This window comes from Protopterus annectens, chromosome 3.part0, assembly GCF_019279795.1.
Source record: "Protopterus annectens isolate FY-2018-M chromosome 3.part0, PAN1.0, whole genome shotgun sequence".
In the NCBI taxonomy this organism is placed as follows: Eukaryota; Metazoa; Chordata; order Ceratodontiformes; family Protopteridae; genus Protopterus; species Protopterus annectens.
Window position 1 is genome coordinate 1,497,223,650 of NC_056731.1, and position 18,934 is coordinate 1,497,242,583.

An 18,934-nucleotide genomic window follows, 5' to 3' on the forward strand; every position below is an offset into this window, starting at 1 on the left:
ACAGAAGCTAGCACAAAGAACTGGATTTTTTTATAATTCTCACACTGCAAATCATGTCTCACTATGGCGTTACTTTTCTTATTGCTAATGAATGTTCATAAATTTTATGAGACAGTTTCCTAATAGTCTTTCTAACACAAAAGTAGACACATGAATCACAGTGAGCTAAGGAAACAACTCCCTTTGAACCACAATTATACCTTTGTTATGCAAAAATATTCATATTTAAATGACTAATGAAAATACTCATAGTATTCGAGACAAAGCAGCATTGCTTGCATTTGCCACATTTAAAAGTCCCAAAGGTACCCTCACTGATTCTTTTTGGTCCATTCTGTTTTTGTAGAATGGATCTGATAGAATGCGCCCTTTCTGTTTACCTCGGCCATACTGTCTTTTGCTGTGTTAGAGTTAAAAGAACTAACGGCAATGTCAAGGTTTCCCTGCAGTGTGTTATCTCCCTTTAGGCCTGAAAAGGAATTACTAACTTTTTGAATAACAAAGTCTAATAAATTGTCAGCACCTGGAAAATGTGGTCCTGTACTCGATGTTCGTTGATGGTTCTCATAGGTTCATAGGTTGATACTAGGCCATCGGCCCTAGGGCCTATACAAGCATAGCCATAACAATTCTCTGGCTATTTCTTCCCACAATATTTACTTCCCTGGACTCCTGTCTAGCAGGGCGACTGACATGATCCCTGGGGTGAATTTCCTTTCTCCCATCCAATCATCAAGGTTCCTTTTGAAGAGGGCCAAAGAGGTGCTCTGCTTGACATGTATGGGCAGTCTATTCCAGAGTCTGGGGAGTCTCTGGGTCAGGAACCTATCCCTCAAATTAAACAGCCACTGCAAGGCTCGAACCCAGGACCCTACACACCATAGCCAAAGTGATTTACCACTAAGCCATTTCAGATATACTGGCTTATTTCTAACAGGTATCCATGGGTAGGAACAAACTCTCTGGAAGTGCTGGGAAATGATGAACCAGAGTGCGCTGGGGCTGCTGAACCTCTCAAATTTAAGTTTGCCAGCAGTCCACATATCTGAAACTGTGGATGTGAGTCTCTTAGTTATCAACACAAACTCCTTGGGGACATGATGGATAGATAAATCCAAGTTAGCATCAAAGCTGGAAGACTCCCCATGCTGTCAAGTCGCAAACAATGTAATCCAAAAACACCAAAGTGGCATAGAACAAACAAACCAAAAAAAAACTAGAAACACATTCTACTCAGCAAACTAGGAGTCTTTTGATTGACTATAGTGGTGCCTTTCCACTCCCCATCACTATTGACATGACTATCATCAGTGATATCCTCCAGAATAACTGGAAAATAATTTTAGGCAATGGGGATGTTGCAAGAATTTTAGGAGAACACCCTATTTTCACCTACAAAAGGGTGAATTCTATCAGATCTAGTCTTATCAATTATTATGGGATAAGAATGAATGAGTAAGAGGGAGTGAGCTCTAAACTGGAAACACTTCCTCCTCAGCTTAAACAAGCTTAAACAAGCAAATAAGACTTTTTGTGAAATCCAAGTTAGCTTCCTCAACTAAGGACAACTATAAGGTGTTCTTTAGTCACATCCGTAACCTAAAAGGAAAGGCCCAGATATGTGCCAAACTGGTAGTTAATGATACCACATATACTGAACCTGTGGGCATAGCTAACCTGTTGGCCGACAGGTTCTGTTAAAACTTCACTCCCCTGTCCCTGCCACATGTACCCCATGACATCCTTATCACCTGTCCCTTACCTTGTATCTCTAAACAGCAGGTCATAAACACCCTCTCTAAGGCCAAAAACACAGCATTTATGGGACCTGATAATATTCCAGGCTGCATCCTACATGGGCTCCGGCAAGAATTAGCAACACCATTGGGTACTCTTTTCAATCATAGTCTAAGCACCGGCTTTATCCAAGCTGAATGGAAAACAGCCACCATTATTTCCTTGCACAAAGCTGGTGCTTCCAATAACCCCAGGAACTACAGACCTATTTGTCTGATTAGCCTTATTTGCAAAGCCATGGAGTGAATTATCATGGACCTTATCAAAAAGATATAGATAATCTCCAAACACTTGACCCTACTCAGTTTGGATTTGTCAAAGGGAGATCATGTCTATTAAACCTGGTGGACTTCTTCAAGACAGTCACCAAGGCCCTGGACGAGGGGAAATCTGTGCATACAGCCTACCTAGACTTAGCCAAGGCATTTGGCACTATACCCCACTCAGGCATCATTGACAAACTCATCCAGCTAGGTATCAACCCTTATATCGTTAGATGGGTCACTAACTGGCTCACTGATAGAACCCATATAGTCAAAATAGGGGAATCCACTTCCAACAGCAGACCTGTAACCAGTGGTGTTCCACAGGGTTCAGCCCTGGGACCTCTACTGTTTGGAATCGATTTTTCTGAAGTGCAAGCAAAAACTAAAGGTCTGTGGCTGACAAAGTTTGCTGATGATTGCAAATTGGGAACAGTCACAGAATCTCCAAATGATAGCAACATTCTACAAGAGGATCTTACAAAAACAAATGATTGATGCCAAAGTCATGGCCTTAAACTCAATGCAAAAAATGTATTATCATCCCTTTTGCTAAGAGTGATGTTCCTACTAACTACTGCATCAATAGCAGCACATTAAGTATGCATTCAGTGGTGAGAGATTTGGGAACACAGGTTGACAGCAACCTAACCTTTGACCACCATGTCTCCACAGTAGTAAGAAGGGTATTCTATATTGCTCATCTCATAAGTAAGGGCATTGCTTCCAGAAAAAAAGAAGTTATAACCTCCCTGTACTTAGGCCAATAATTGAGTACAACGCCCTTTTTTGTATGTACCTTTCCAAGCACCTGCAGCAATTGGAGAGACCACAAAGATTCCTCACAAGGAAAATTCAAGGTCTTCAGCATCTGTCCTATGTGGATTGTCTGAAATCATGTTATTATGTTTCATACAGACTACTCAGAGGAGATCTCTGCCTTGCATACAAGGCAATCTCTGATCCTGCTTTATTGGAAATGCTACATATCCATAAGTCAAATGGTACATCGGTTACTTGCTTTAAAGTTATTAACCTGGTATGTGACATTAATAGAACCTGCTGGAGGAATAGATTTGTCTCTCAGAGGTAACCACACCTTTGGAATAGACTCTCACTTCATGTCAAACTGAGCACCTCATTGGCCCTCTGCAAACGCAATCTAGACGATTGGATGGGTAACCATAAATTCATCCTGGGAGTTCAACATGTATCCCTCTTGGACAGGGGCAATAGGTGCTGATCGTGGAAATAAGGGTAGAACTTGGTTGGCTTGTAAGGACCCTAGGGCCATTAGCCTAGTAATTTTCTATGATCCTATGATGCTATAAAACTACATTTATTGAATTCAGGAAAAATCTAAAAAAGCTGAAGGAAGAAACCATCTCTTGTGCTGACACAGTGCAAACACTGATGCTACTACAACTAAGGAATAATAAAAGAATGGATGGGCACATTCTACTATAATACATCTTTCTAGAGAATTATTCTTCACCTTAACAGTACTAAGTAACCTCTTTAAACTAGATTAGCTACTCCAGAACTATTGGTTGAATTACCCAAAGTCAGTGTATATAGTACTTTTATGTCTCAGACTGGGGGCTTGCTTATGACTTTCTTGTATAAATCATATATTCATTTTACTATTGCAAAACAAACAAGTTTTCTTTTAGCTAACACTTGTATGCCATGTAAATTTCAAAAAGAAATACTTAGCTCAGTGATCATACTTATGGGTCTTCTTGATAAAAGCTAGGCAGTTTAATTTAAAATTATAAATGCAAAATGTCATTAAGATTTTATTTAGTATTTATGTGTACCTTTTTAAAAATGTTCTTTAGCTGAGATTTGATTAAGTGAATGTGAATAAGTAATAGTTTTGGTCATGTGACAGTTTGGATAAAGTATTTAAAAGAGAGGTTTTGATTCATTTTTTTCATTCTGATGAAGTTCTAGTTAAAATAAAAGAATGAAAGTTCTCAATTAATTAAGCATCTCCTTTGTGAGTGCTTGTTTTTATCTAAGTTGTATTCTTTCTACAACTGGTCTACTGGTGTGTTTGCTTGAAACATTACGCTTCTAACAAATAGTATCATAATATCTCACACAGCAATGCAAAGTGCAACCAGTTCCCACATTCTTAATCCTGCCAACCCCTAATTTGGTTAACCCACAATTAAAGCATGTACAGCATTTTTCTTGCTCCCTGATAATTCTCAGTAACTTATACAGCTATTCCACTGCTGCACTCAGCACACAATCAGCCATAATGGGGGTAAATCTATCCCTAGAAAATAAGCTGGTCAAATCAAAACAATGTCCTTCCAAGAAAACATGCTACTGTATTTATATTTCACTCTAGTTGGATCCAAAATTAGTTATAACGTCAGAGTAATGCAAAATATATAGCAATTGTATGGGAATCACTTGTTTACTAATATTACAAACAAAATGCATCCACTATTAGAGACTGGTTTGGACTCCCTCTAAGATTTTCATTATATAATACAGAAATTGTGCTACTCAGTAGAAGGTACATATATATATATATATATATATATATATATATATATATTATATATATATATATATATATATATATATATATATTCACTGGAAATAGTCAAATATATGCATGTGTTGCCCCACAGTATAATGAACTGTCATATAGATATGTTGTAAATTACAAGTTCTAAGAATCATCTATTATTATTTCATTCTGCAATGTCACTACACTCTCATATCGTGAGATTATCACTAATGATGCTGTATGGTAATCCACCAATATTACTGTTGACTTTAGATTATAATAGAGCTTATCAGCTATTGAATAGTATCTGGAGTGAAAAGATGTAGTGTAAAGACATTAAGGTTCTCTATTTCAAATATGTCAGTGATCTAGGGGGCATATACTCTGCCAGTAAGACAGGAACCTATCCTCAGCCCTTTCAAGATCAGTGGATCTGATCTGACCTCATCATACAGGGGGCATTACTTATACTGAAGGCCATAACTCTATTAGACTTGCAGAAAACATATTAACGAGTAGTTTCATGTATCTGGCTATGCTTCCTTAAGCACAGATAAACAGCTGTAGCTAGATCAATTGTCCCCTGGACAATTCCCCAAATTAGCTACTCCAACAAGAGTGTTGAAAAAGAACTGAGAACCAAAAATGTTTTTTTTTCTTTCAGAAATGTAACCAAGAGCTATATTAGCTCCTTGCTACACATGCATATACATTGCAAGCAAATCATTTAAGCAGCAGTGATTGAGACTGTAGCTACTGAAATCACTGTTGATACTGTTGCCCTATAAAGCAGTTGCACAACTGACTGCAGGGACCAATCGGCACAGTGCTGTATAGTCCTAATCATGCCATCCTAACATCTTGCTCTCACAGCAGCTTCCCCTTTCATCTGAATGCAGCTACAACACTGGATAAATACAGAGTTCTCATCCCCAACATCAAAGAGTACTGGAAAAGCTGATTCAGTAAACGGTAAGGAGGACAGAAACTCTGTATGGTAAATCCATTCACAATTTGGATCATATAGAAATATGAACATAAAATGAGAATTTCAGGCAACTTTGTCAACATTCATCCAGGCCACACCATCAATCCAATAGTCGTTCATATGGCCTCTCTACATTACCATTGTTTAATATGGTAAAGTTTAAAATCTATAATAAACATGTGAGATTAACTCTTGATGTGGTCAACTGAGCTAATAATAATACCCATTTGTTAGCAAGGTAGGTCAACTGGGCAAACAGCCCCTTTTCAAGGGTGACCCAGGAACAATGTCTGGTTAAGTGACTTGCTCGAGATCACATATTAGGCAAATGAGGGCTGAGGGAATCAAACCCCGTACCACAGGAACTAAAGCTCACAGCCTAAACTCTATGCACCAACTTCCATACATAATATAGTTTTAATTAAGTTTTTATATTGCATCATGTCCATTTCCGGGTGACATCCTCATAAATGCAGCCGGATGACTCATGATGAAATCACAAATAGACTATTAGTGTAGTTTTTTGGAAGACCTACAACTCAATCAAATATAATCAGAAAATTACTTATTAATAACTGCCACACCAAGGTTAACATGACTGGTATAATATTGTTAGGGTACATGGCACTACAAAGTTGCAGTAATATGTGGCTTTATAATCTCAACTGTGATTCTAGTGAGCTGCACGTTTAGTGGGAGGCAGAGATTTACTATGAATAATCTCATCTTGTTTAACTATTCTACCCCAATTATTGAAAACAGGAAAGGTCACAAAACACAATTATTTTTTTGCATGGTCTTGCCCCTCTAAATCACCTAACATGGAGTCAAGACCTCACACCCACAAACTCTCTCTCTCTCTCTCTCTCTCTCTCTCTCTCTCTCTTTCTCTCTCTCTCTCTCTATATATATATAATATATTCACACACACACACACACACACACACACACACACACACACACACACACACACACACACACACACGCATGCATCCTTATGAACTTGTGAACTTAAATAACAGATTTCAGAAGCTTGGAGAAGAGGGAGAAGGCGATAAAATGCAACATTCACCTTCTCACTAATCTCTAAATGCCATTAAAAGATGCCATTGACATTCTAGTGATGATATTCTGTGATTTGATCAACTGGCCACTGACAAACAGTAGGTTTCCTGACGGACACTATAGTATGAACATAGGTGTAAGATATGAAGGACACTGTAGTGTGAACATAGGTGTATGATATGAAGGACACTGTAGTGTGAGCATTGGTGTAAGATATGAAGGACACTGTAGTGTGAACACTGGTGTAAGATATGAAGGACACTGTAGTGTGAACATAGGTGTATGATATGAAGGACACTATAGTGTGAACATAGGTGTATGATATGAAGGACACTGTAGTGTGAATATAGGTGTAAGATATGAAGGACACTGTGGTGTGAACATAGGTGTAATATATGAAGGACACTGTAGTGTGAACATAGGTGTAAGATATGAAGGACACTGTAGTGTGAACATAGGTGTGATTATTGGACACTTGGTGTTTCTTAGTGTAAATATGAAGGTTTCTTTTGTGACATTTAGTGAAACATCTAAATTATTTACTATAGGCCTCATTGTATTATGGCACTTTACAGGTTGTGAACATAGGTGTATCATATTCAGAAAACTGCACCAGGTTAAGATATGAAGGACACTGTAGTGCAAAGCATAGGTGTAATCTCTTCAAAACTAGTTTGCAAATCAGAAACTGAAGTCAACACAAGGGAGATGATTCTTTGTAAGGACACTTTGTGTGGCAGATGGTATAAAGGATATAACAAGGTTATGAATTGTTGGAAATGAGCTGCCACTTTTGTTCCATGTTTTAATAACAATCTAGGCATGCTCATTCTGCTAAATATACTGTTACAATTTTACAATTGACCACCATCCTTTGAAAAGACCCAGTATGTGGATATGCCATTTTATATTTAATACCACATTGAAACAGGTTAGCTCATTACCCACACTCTTTTTGGTAGATCTGCAGATATTTTTAAGTTGTAGCCATGCCATTCAAAAGATTTCTAGTTTTAGCTACTAGAACATAAAAAAGAACGTGATCAATAAAAATCGCAATAAAAACCTTTTCTCCTCTGCACTATTCCTGGACCTCTCTAAAGCCTTCGATATGGTCAACCATCAACTTCTCCTAGATACTTTAAAATCCCTCTCACTTGATTCACTAACACTACAGTGGTTTGAATCTTACTTGACAAATAGAAAACAAGCAGTCCTCTGGGACAACCATCTATCCTCTCAAGTCCCAGTTACTATCAGAGTGCCACAAGGATCCATCTTAGGTCCCCTCCTGTTCTCAATATTCATAAATAACCTTCCCACTTCTCTCCCAACATCCACTTGCATACAGTATGCTGATGATTCTACTCTCATCTGCTCTGCTCCATCTCCAGAAGAACACTCCTCCAAAAGGTTGAGTCACTTAACCAACAGCAGAAAAATGGTTCCTGGGTTCCAACAGAGTCCTCCTCAATCCCAAAAAATAAATTATTACTCTTCACCCCAACCCTCAAATCCACCAATCTCATTCTCCCTGGTGTCCTGTAATGGCACTATATATTATACCTGACTATTCCACCAAACTACTAGGCGTTTCTATTGACAATCAGCTAAGCTTTGATAACCATATTGATATAACCATCAAGACCGTAAACAAGAAAATAGGTGCCCTCTACAGACTAAAGCCCTTTCTTAGTGCTACCACCCGAGTGTCTCTTGCCCAAACTCACCTTATCTCCACATTACTGTATGCCTCTCCATCCTTTATCAACATTTCTAAAGCCAACCTTTATAAACTTAACACAGCCTACCATAGTATTGCCAGGTTTGCCACAGGATCCCCTTTCCGTACTCATCATTGTCTCAATCTAAAAAAACTTCACTGGCTAGAACTTCAGAACCTAATACGCCTCGTCAATTGGTCATCACTTTTAACATTCTGCACCACCCTCCAATACACCCATACTTAATAACCTAATCACCCCATATAAAAACCTTACCTCACTTGGCTCAGCCAACAAGCTTCTAGTATCTACTCTCAAATCCCACAATAAAGCAGGTGACTCCTTATTTGCAAATACTGTTGGATCATATTGGAATAAACTACCCGTAGACCTGACCACCCTAAGCTCATCCAACCTTTTCAAAAAACAAATAAAACACCATCTTCAAACTCACTGGCTATGCCCATGTGCTAATCCTGACTGAGCTCAACATACAATGCACCTCTTTTTCAGTCCCCTCCTCCTCACTCTTAATTATTATCCTTTACTCCTGACTTATCCCTCTTTTCACCTACCTGCTTATTGACTCTTCCTTCTTCTCTTTTTCTCTTCCTACTTCTTCCTTCTGTATTCTGTAACACTACATCTTGTCATATTTTCCCAAATTCATACTTTCAGTTCAATTCAATGCTATTCTCTTTCCTAATACTAGTACCCTGGATTAACTTGTACTTTTCTAACTTGTAACTAGTGAATTTGTTACTGACTCTCCTTATGTTACAACTATTTTCTCAGTCCTCTTCTTTCCCTGACAGTCTCTCCCTAGCAACTAATTCATTGGAATACTACCTTCCCCACTGTTATCTCTTTTCCTACTACCTCTGAATTCTTCTAAACTACATAATAACTGTTCCTAATCTCCTTACTTATTTTTCACATTTGGTTTTTTTGCTGTTTGCTTTTATGTCTGAGTGTTTAAATTTTTTAGTTTGTCTAAATTTTTGATAGTTTTTATCACTGTTAGTTATTAGTGCTAATGGAGCTTTTCTCCTCGGGCCTCTGCTGAAAATGGACATGTATCCAGCCAGACTAGCCCGGTTAACAAATGTAAAATAAAAAATAAAAATAAAATAAAACCTGCTGCACTCTGTAGTTTCACATATTCAAGTCAAAGTAGTTGAGTCTGAGGAGGTGAGGGTTCAGGCTCTAATGATTCTATCAATAATACATAAAGTAGACTGTCTGAAAGTCCATGAACTAAAGCTGAAGATTTCTTGAACTGCTTTCCCAAGACTGTCATAGGAACATAGGAAGAATACTAGACAAGTAATCATGAGACCCATAAGATACCTAGTCATATACACCTTAATGTAGACACACTTAAAAGTCTATGCCTCTCTTTCTCATTATCATAGTCTTCACCTGGAGCTCTGATTATTTTTGGTCTTTCTTTTAGGTAAATAAGAGTTTCTTTTCTACATTTAGTGAAACATCTAAATTATTTACTATAGGCCTCATTGTATTATGGCAGCTTTACAGGTTGTGACCCTTTTATCATATTCAGAAAAGCACCAGCTTAAGATTTGTAGTGAGCGTTTAATCTCTTCAAAACTAGTTTGCAAATCAGAAACTGAAGTACACAAGGGAGATGATTCTTTGTAATGCTTTTGTCTGGCAGATGGTATAAAGGATTAAGGTTATGAATTGTTAATGAGCTGCCTCTTTTGGTCCAGGTTTTGAGTCCTTCAGCCACCATTTGCCCAACTGTTCTGAGCAAGTCACTTAATCAGACAGCATTCCTGGGTTGAGTCACTTAACCATACAGCACTCCTGGGTTGAGTCACTTAACCAGACAACACTCCTGGGTTGAACCACTTAACCAGACAACATTCCTGTGTTAAGTCACTTAACCATACGGCACTCCTGGGTTGAGTCACTTAACCATACAGCACTCCTGGGTTGAGTCACTTAACCAGACAACCAGACAATACTCCTGTGTTGAGTCATTTAATCAAACAGTATTCCTGGCTTGAGTCACTAAACCAGACAACCAGACAACACTCCTAGGTTGAGTCACTTAATCAGACAACCAAACAACACTCCTGGGTTGAGTCACTTAACCAGACAACATTCCTGGGTTGTATTATGGCAGCTTTACAGCTGCCTCCTTTGGTCCAGTTGAGTCACTTAACCATTTGCCCAACTGTTCTGAGCAAGTCACTTAACCATACAACATTCCTGGGTTGAGTCACTTAACCAAACAACACTCCTAGGTTGAGTCACTTAACCAGACAGCATTCCTGGGTTGAGTCACTTAACCAGACAACCAAACAACACTCCTGGGTTGAGTCACTGAACCAGATAGCATTCCTTGGTTGAGTCACTTAACCATACAGCAATCCTGGGTTAAGTCACTTAACCAGACAACACTCCTGGGTTGAGTCACTTAACCAGACAACCAAACAACACTCCTAGGTTGAGTCACTTAACCAGACAGCATTCCTGGGTTGAGTTACTTAACCAGACAACACTCCTAGGTTGAGTCACTTAACCAGACAACCAAACAACACTCCTGGGTTGAGTCACTGAACCAGACAGCATTCCTTGGTTGAGTCACTTAACCATACAGCACTCCTGGGTTGAGTCACTTAACCAAACAGCATTCCTGGGTTAAGTCACTTAACCATACAGCACTCCTAGGTTGGGTCACTCAACACTCCTAGGTTGGGTCACTTAACCATATAGCAATCCTGGGTTAAGTCACTTAACCAGACAACATTCCTGGGTTGAGTCACTTAACCAGAAAACCAAACAACACTCCTGGGTTGAGTCATTTAATCAGACAGCATTCCTGGGTTGAGTCACTTAACCAGACAACCAGACAACACTCCTAGTTTGAGTCACTTAACCAGACAGCATTCATGGGTTGAGTCACTTAACCAGACAACCAAACAACACTCCTGGGTTGAGTCACTTAACCAGACAGCATTACTGGGTTGAGTCACTTAACCATACAGCACTCCTGGGTTGAGTCACTTAACCATACAGCAATCCTGGGTTAAGTCACTTAACCAGAGAACACTCCTGGGTTGAGTCACTTAAACAGACAACCAAACAACACTCCTGGGTTGAGTCACTTAACCAGACAACACTCCTGGATTGAGTCACTTAACCAGACAACCAGACAACACTTCTGAGTTAAGTCATTTAACCATATGGCACTCCTGGATTGAGTCACTTAACCATACATCACTCCTGGGTTGAGTCACTTAACCAGACAACCAGGCAATACTCCTGTGTTGAGTCATTTAATCAGATAGCATTCCTGGGTTGAGTCACTTAACTAGACAACACTCGTAGGTTGAGTCACTTAATCAGACAGCATTCCTGGGTTGAGTCACTTAACCAAACAACATTCCTGGGATGAGTCACTTAACCATACAGCACTCCTGGGTTGAGTCACTTAACCATACAGCAATTCTGTGTTAAGTCACTTAACCAGACAACACTCCTGGGTTGTGTCACTTAATCAGACAACCAAACAACACTCCTGGGTTGAGTCACTTAACCAGACAGCATTCCTGTGTTGAGTCACTTATCCAGATAACCAGACAACACTCCTGGGTTGAGCAACTTAACCAGACAGCATTCCTGGGTTGAATCACTTAACCATACAGCACTCCTGGGTTGAGTCACTTAACCAGACAACAATCCTGGGTTCAGTCACTTAACCATATCTAAACATTCTGCACTCTTGGGTTGAGTTACTTATCCAGACAACACTTCTGGGTTGAGTCACCTAATCATACAGCACTCCTGGGTTGAGTCACTTAACCATGCAATACTCATGTGTTGAATCTGAAAAAGGTTCATGGAGATCAGTGCTCTACCACAGTTTACAAATTAAATGCGGACATACTTAGCACTGCCAGATGTTATAAAGTTAAGTGATTACCCCCCCAAAGTTAGTAATGCTACTCTGAGGTGTAATGGAGGCCTCTAGTTCTAGACTACAAAAAATGTATCATTTATTATTATATTGCTATCCCTCTCCATGTAGACACTTATCTGGCATCCCTCTTGGAGACAATCAGACAACATATGCTTTCTTTTTTGCTCAGTTAGAACAGAACAGACCATACTGATTAATTAATTCTGCATACTTTTATAATCAATATAGCTATTTTGTTTTTCACTATCATTTAAACTATGGAAAAGCTGCAGTAAAGCAATAAGTAAGCCATTTTGTTCAGTTGTCTGCCTTCCTTAGAGTAAAGGAGTCCAACGTTTAATGTTGACAACAGCATTTTGGATGTCTTTTTGCTGCCTGTTACCATCTTTACTGACTTACTGACTGCTACTAGTTATTATTACAGATGCACTGGCTTTTTTGTTAAAAATAAAACTGTAGGCCATGCAGACACACCAACATGTATCCAGATGTACTCACACACTAGCTAGAAGCTGCAGTATTAAATTTGTTACTTCAGAATTCCACTGGATCCAGCTGTTAGGTTGTGATGAGTGAAGCAGAATGCCAGTTTGACCACTTATAAAAAATTTTAATAAATTCTCATTAATTAATAGCAACATCATGTAAACAGATGACTACAGTAAAACTAGGGTTAGACCAGAAAAAAATGAATCTATTTATATTTTAGATAGGAAGGATCTTAATTTAGATTTGGAATGAAGACATTTCATAAAGTAAAATTCAGAGACTCAGTAGATGATGGCTATCTGAAACAGTGTAAGACCTGCCTTATGCTCACAATAAATACAGTACGTTCTAAGATGGCCTTAAACATATGTGAAAAATGTAAGTAAATTCAGAATATTGGGACAAAACTTTTAACGGCAGCTCTACACTGTAAGCATACCATTATACATGCAAAGGCTCCGAACACTATCCTGACAAAGTTCTCAGCAATATCACAAAAAGCTAAAGGTTCAATAAAACAAAAACAACATACACATAACATTGGACAGCTCTGAATTCAGTGTACACTGTATTTGCAAAGCTCTTAGATGATAAATGAGCTCCCCATACTTTCTTGTATGCTTTCCAAGCATTTTATTCTCAGTCATACCTATCTGGCAACACTCTCTCTCTCACCTGCTAATACGCCTCCTGCATTGCCTCCTTTGTCTCCTTCTACCAAGTTCATTTCCAAATATGTTTCATAGCTGTTTACATGATGCTGCTATTAGTCAAGTCAAAGTCAAAGCCAAAATCAAAGTCAAAGTAAACTTTGTCATTCAGAATCACATAAGTGCAAAAACTGAATGAAATTTCATATCTCTAATCTCAAATGTGCAGATATCCCATAGACTTAATACAAGAAATTAATACATATATAAGTATTTACTATATACTATAATGTTCTAGATAGATATCCTAATATTGCACATAAATTAAACTCACTTTAACATTTCTTATACAGTTATCTATTTGCTTGCTTGAGTATTGCACAGTACTGAGGTAAGACACTGCATTAAAGACGTACATTAAGTATTGCCCAGAAAGAGGCATACGTGAGTATTGCACTGTGACTGAGTTATAGACTAGCATTAGATATTGCACTATAATGAGACATTTCTCTGGCCTTACTACTACCACTGATGACTAGTGATTTGACTCAACCTACTGACTATTGCACTAATATTGCATTGAGACATGCAGCCAAGTTATTGCACAATTTGAGATGGTCTTCCACATTGAACTGATGTCCCAGATGGTCAGCATAGAGCATGATTGTTGCCAGAGTTCAACAGTCCTGTGGGAAAAAGCTGTTTCTGAATCTCATAGTTCTGCATTTTATGCTATGGAAGCACTTGCCAGATGATAGGTATGCGAACAGTCTGTGAACAGGGTGGGTGCAGTCCTTAATTATTCCTTTGGCCCTGCCTAGACATCTGGACATGTGCAGATCATGGATGGCTGATAGGGTGGTCTTGATGATCCTCTCAGTTGCCTTCACCACTCTCTGGAGATCCTTGTGCTTAAAATAGTGTAGCTTCTGTACCACACTGTGAGGTTGTTTGTCAAGATGCTTTGTAATGTACCCTATGGAAGGTTGTGAGAACTGTTAACGGTATGTTTGCTCTCCTCAACCTTCTCAAAAAGTGTAGCCTCTGATGTTCCTTCCTGACAATGGCATTTGCATTGGTAGAGCAGGACAAGTCCTCATCAATATGTACCCCCAGAAACTTTGTGCTACTCACTCTCTCTACTGTTTCTCCATGGATAGTTAGAGGAGAATGTTCATTGCAGTTTTTCCTGTAGTCCACAATTATTTCCTTTATTTTGTTCACTTTTAGTGCTAAGTTGTTACTGTCACACCAAGTAAACAGTTGTTCTACCTCAGCCCTGTATGCTGCCTCATCATTGTTGCTGATGAGGCCCACCACTGTAGTATCATCAGCAAACTTGATGATGTGGTTAGTGTTGTATCTCTCAGTGCAGTCATGTGATAGCAGGGTGAATAGCAAGGGACTCAGTACCCAGCATTGAGGAACTCCAGTATTCAGAGTGATGCTATCTGAGGAGTTATTTCCTATGCACACTTTCTGAGGTCTGTCCATGAGAAAGTCCAGACTCCTATCACAAAGTGGTGTGTTGATGCCTAGCTGGAGCAGCTTCCTCACCACTTGTATAGGGATGACTGAATTAAAAGCAGAGCTGAAGTCAATGAATAGTAACCTCACATAGTTGTTTCTACTTTCCAGATGGTCCAACAATAAGTGAAGTGCCAGTGCTATGGTATCATCAGTGGAGTGGTTTGCTCAGTAAGCAAACTGCAGCAGGTCAGGATCTGCAGGCAGCTTAGATGTTATTGCTTCATTGACCAGCCTCTCAAAGCTTTTCATCACAATGGAGGTTAGGGCTACAGGGCAGGGCAGTAGTCATCGAGGCATGATGGTGGTGACTTCTTTGGTAGTGGTGTTATTGTCATGTTTTTGAAGCATCTTGGAACTATTTCCTGACTCAGAGAGCTATTAAAGATATCTGTGAGGACATCTGTTAGTTGAACTGCACGGTCTCCGAGTACTCACCCAAGGATGTTGTCAGGCCCAGCTGCTTTTCTCAGGTTAACCCTGAAATATGTCCTCTGGACATCAGCTGGATTGAGGATGAATGCCTCTTCATTTTGACCAGTGGGCATTTTCATCGCTGTTGTTTTGTTCCATTCTTCAAATCTGCTGAAGTAGACATTGAGCATATTAATCCTTATTGTCCTCGTGAAATGAAGATAAGGGCCTGTAGTCTGTTATTTGCTGGATACCTGGGTCTATATTATGACACTGAAATGTCGTAATATTGAACACCAGATGGTCGACCCATATTCATCGAAATGCATTTACGCGATTCAATAAATACTTCTATGGCAAATATGTAGTTGGCCAACTACATGGTGTTGCCCTTTTTCCACTGTAGTGGGATCTCAGAGTTGTTATATTCAGTTAGCGGGGGTGTTGGGGGCATAGCCCCCCACGTCGGGGGGTGTAGGGGAAAAGCTCCCCACATGGGTGGGTTTGTTTTAGGTTAGGCTAGTTATATTGGATTGTGGGGCAAGTGTTTTTTTGCACTGTAAGTATTCATTGATTCACATAAATGCATTTCGATGAATACAGGTTGATGTTTAGGTGTTCAATATTACGACATTTCAACGTCATAATATAGATCCGGATACCTTGCCATAGGCACCTGGAGTCTTTTTAGTCAGAGAAGTAGCTCTAGATCTTCCTACCATAAACACATTTTGCTTCTTTCACTCCTTTACTCAGATATTCTCTGACTCTTCTGAGGGCATCCCCTGTCTCCAGACTTAAAGGCTGCATTCCTTGCTTTCAGGAGCTCATACACCTTGCTAGTCAACCAGGTATTAATTAATGGTACTCTGTTTAAATTTTGTATATTTGCTAAATACTTGTATACCTCTGTTTACTATGTTATTTATGCAATGTTGTATTTTTTTAGCTTTTTTCCCCTGGCTTCCACTGAAAATGGGTAGCTTTCTGCCCAGATGACTATCCTGGTAAACAAATGCGTTAAATAAATAAAAATATAACATATTATACAGACATCTGGTAAACAAATGCAGTAAATAAATAAAAATATAACATATTATACAGACATTCCAATGACCACAGCAAAGCAAGCATACCACATCACCATACCATGGCAGTGCAGTAAGTCCATAGCAATAAATTACCTAGTATTAACATTGAACCGAGTCGGGCTGGAAAGCTCATAGCACAGACATTAAGATCTGCATTCCCAAAAAACATTTACATAATTGGTGACTCCACTGTGTATAAAGGAAACACATACTGAACTGAATTCTGTAAGGAGCTTATGCCTTTGTTCTGAATTACTTGGGTCAAAAATAAGGACATCTGAACAATTGTTAAAAAGGATTAAATGGGTAATAATGACATAGCCATTGTTCATGCTGGAATGAGAAATTTAACAAAGTTCTCCTTGAATAGCAGAAAAAAGAACAACTCTTTAGCAGAATCCTTTCATTACCTCATATGGACCTTAACTGTCAAACTAGAGTGTTGATATTCAGTCAGTAACTAAAGGACATGGCATCACAGTCATGGGATTCAGTGCCTGGAGTACAGTGTATGACCATACAAAGTTCTCTGTACCCAATGGGCTTCATGTCTCTTCATGGAAATTACAAGTACTGAACAAGAAATTTGTCATCAACGTAGTGCCTTTTTAGACCTTTTTAAATTTTGAGACAAAAACGAAAGATACTCAAAATAAAAAAAAAATAAAAAAATCAGAGGCGAAGGTGATTTTGCTAAGTGCTAACATTCTCCACAATAAAAACCTTGGAAAATACTGATCTCTGTACCATTACTGAAACATGGTTTAAAGATACAAATCTCCTTTCAGTGCTGTAGATCAAATAAAATAGAAAGTGGTGCTTTACTCTGGTATTCAGAGACATAGAGCCCAGACATGTACTGTCTCTCAGGGCTTTATATCTAGTATGTCACCCTTCTGGATCACAATTAATAGATGTGAATTATGCTCCTTATTACCAATGTACAAATGCCTGCTTGTGTCAATGAACTGCTCAAGGGTCTTTGTGAACAATGGTGTATAATGCACTCCTCTCTCTAAATGAGCCGCACCGCTTGTAGCCCAATAGCTGCTATGCTGTGCTGTACTGCATGACAGCACTGCAGACTAGAAAAGGAATATCTATGTACAAGTCTGTACATTCTGCAACACGTAGTATTGCAACAGTGGTGATGTGCATGTATAGTATTTATTACAAGTCTGTACATTCTGCAACACGTAGTATTGCAACAGTGGTGATGTGCATGTATAGTATTTATATCAGGACTACCTGCCAGGATGGTTAGTCCAAATCATCTGAGTAGGATCATCATGCTTTTTTAACTGTTCAGTACATGCTGCCATTTTTCTGATTGATGCTCAGATATTCAGGGGTAAGGCCTCATTTGCACATCCACCATGCACCATGGCAGATTGGCTGTCAACAATTGCTTGTTGCTCTGTGCAGTGTGAAATACTACTGCTGTGTCTGTGGAGCACAGCTCTGAGCCTAATCAAGGGTAGCGCCACTATGCAGTCTACACCATGTCTCTAAATTGCAACCATTCATTTTCTTCTCCCTCTTCCCCTTTTCTTCCCTACATTTCAGTCAGAAAATCACAGAAAGCAGAGCTGGTGAACCTTTTCTCTTGCATACTTTTGTACAACTCCCCTAGCTGTAATTTATGGTTATCTTTCAGTTCTAATATACTAGCACACTTTGCTGCACTCATCTCAAACTTCATAGACTGCCTTTGCTATATGTCAAATACTCACTTTAATATTTCACATGCTTTCACTGTTATTTGCCATATTTAATCTACATTCTAGTGTTCCTATTTAAACTTTTTAGCTCTGAGAGTAATGCAATAAGTTTTTTTTCATCCTGAGAACTAGGCTGAGCTTCTTATGACAGGGATACATGTGGCTTTTAGTGTTAAAGTGTATCTATGAACAAAAATAGCTTTGTAGTTAAGGAAGCATCGGTTTCTGCCTGTGTAAGAGAATTCAGATGTTTCCACCCAAAAATAAAAACACCACAGAGGAGAACTATATGAAACGTTTAATTGTACACAGCCATAAAAAAACAGTAAACACTTTCGGAAGTATTGCCTTCATCAGAATAATAACTATTTCCCATTACAAACATTTAAATATCTTCCTACATTAATTTCCTGTCACATGATACGGATGAAACAATTAAAATTGCAAATAAAACATACAAAACACTTCTTGAAAACTTCTAAAACCATAAACAATATTAGCATACAAACAAAAGCTATGTTAGCATATAAAAAAACGATTTAAACATTTCTATGCTGATTTTTAAATAAAACACTTTATAATTGACATGACTGTTTAAACCTCGTGTACCATAAGCATGAAATAAAATTTGCCACCTAAGCTTCCTGAATCCTAAATTCGTTGTCTCTATCCCCATTAAGATCTAATGGAACATGATCAAAAACATAAAACACAAACTTGTTG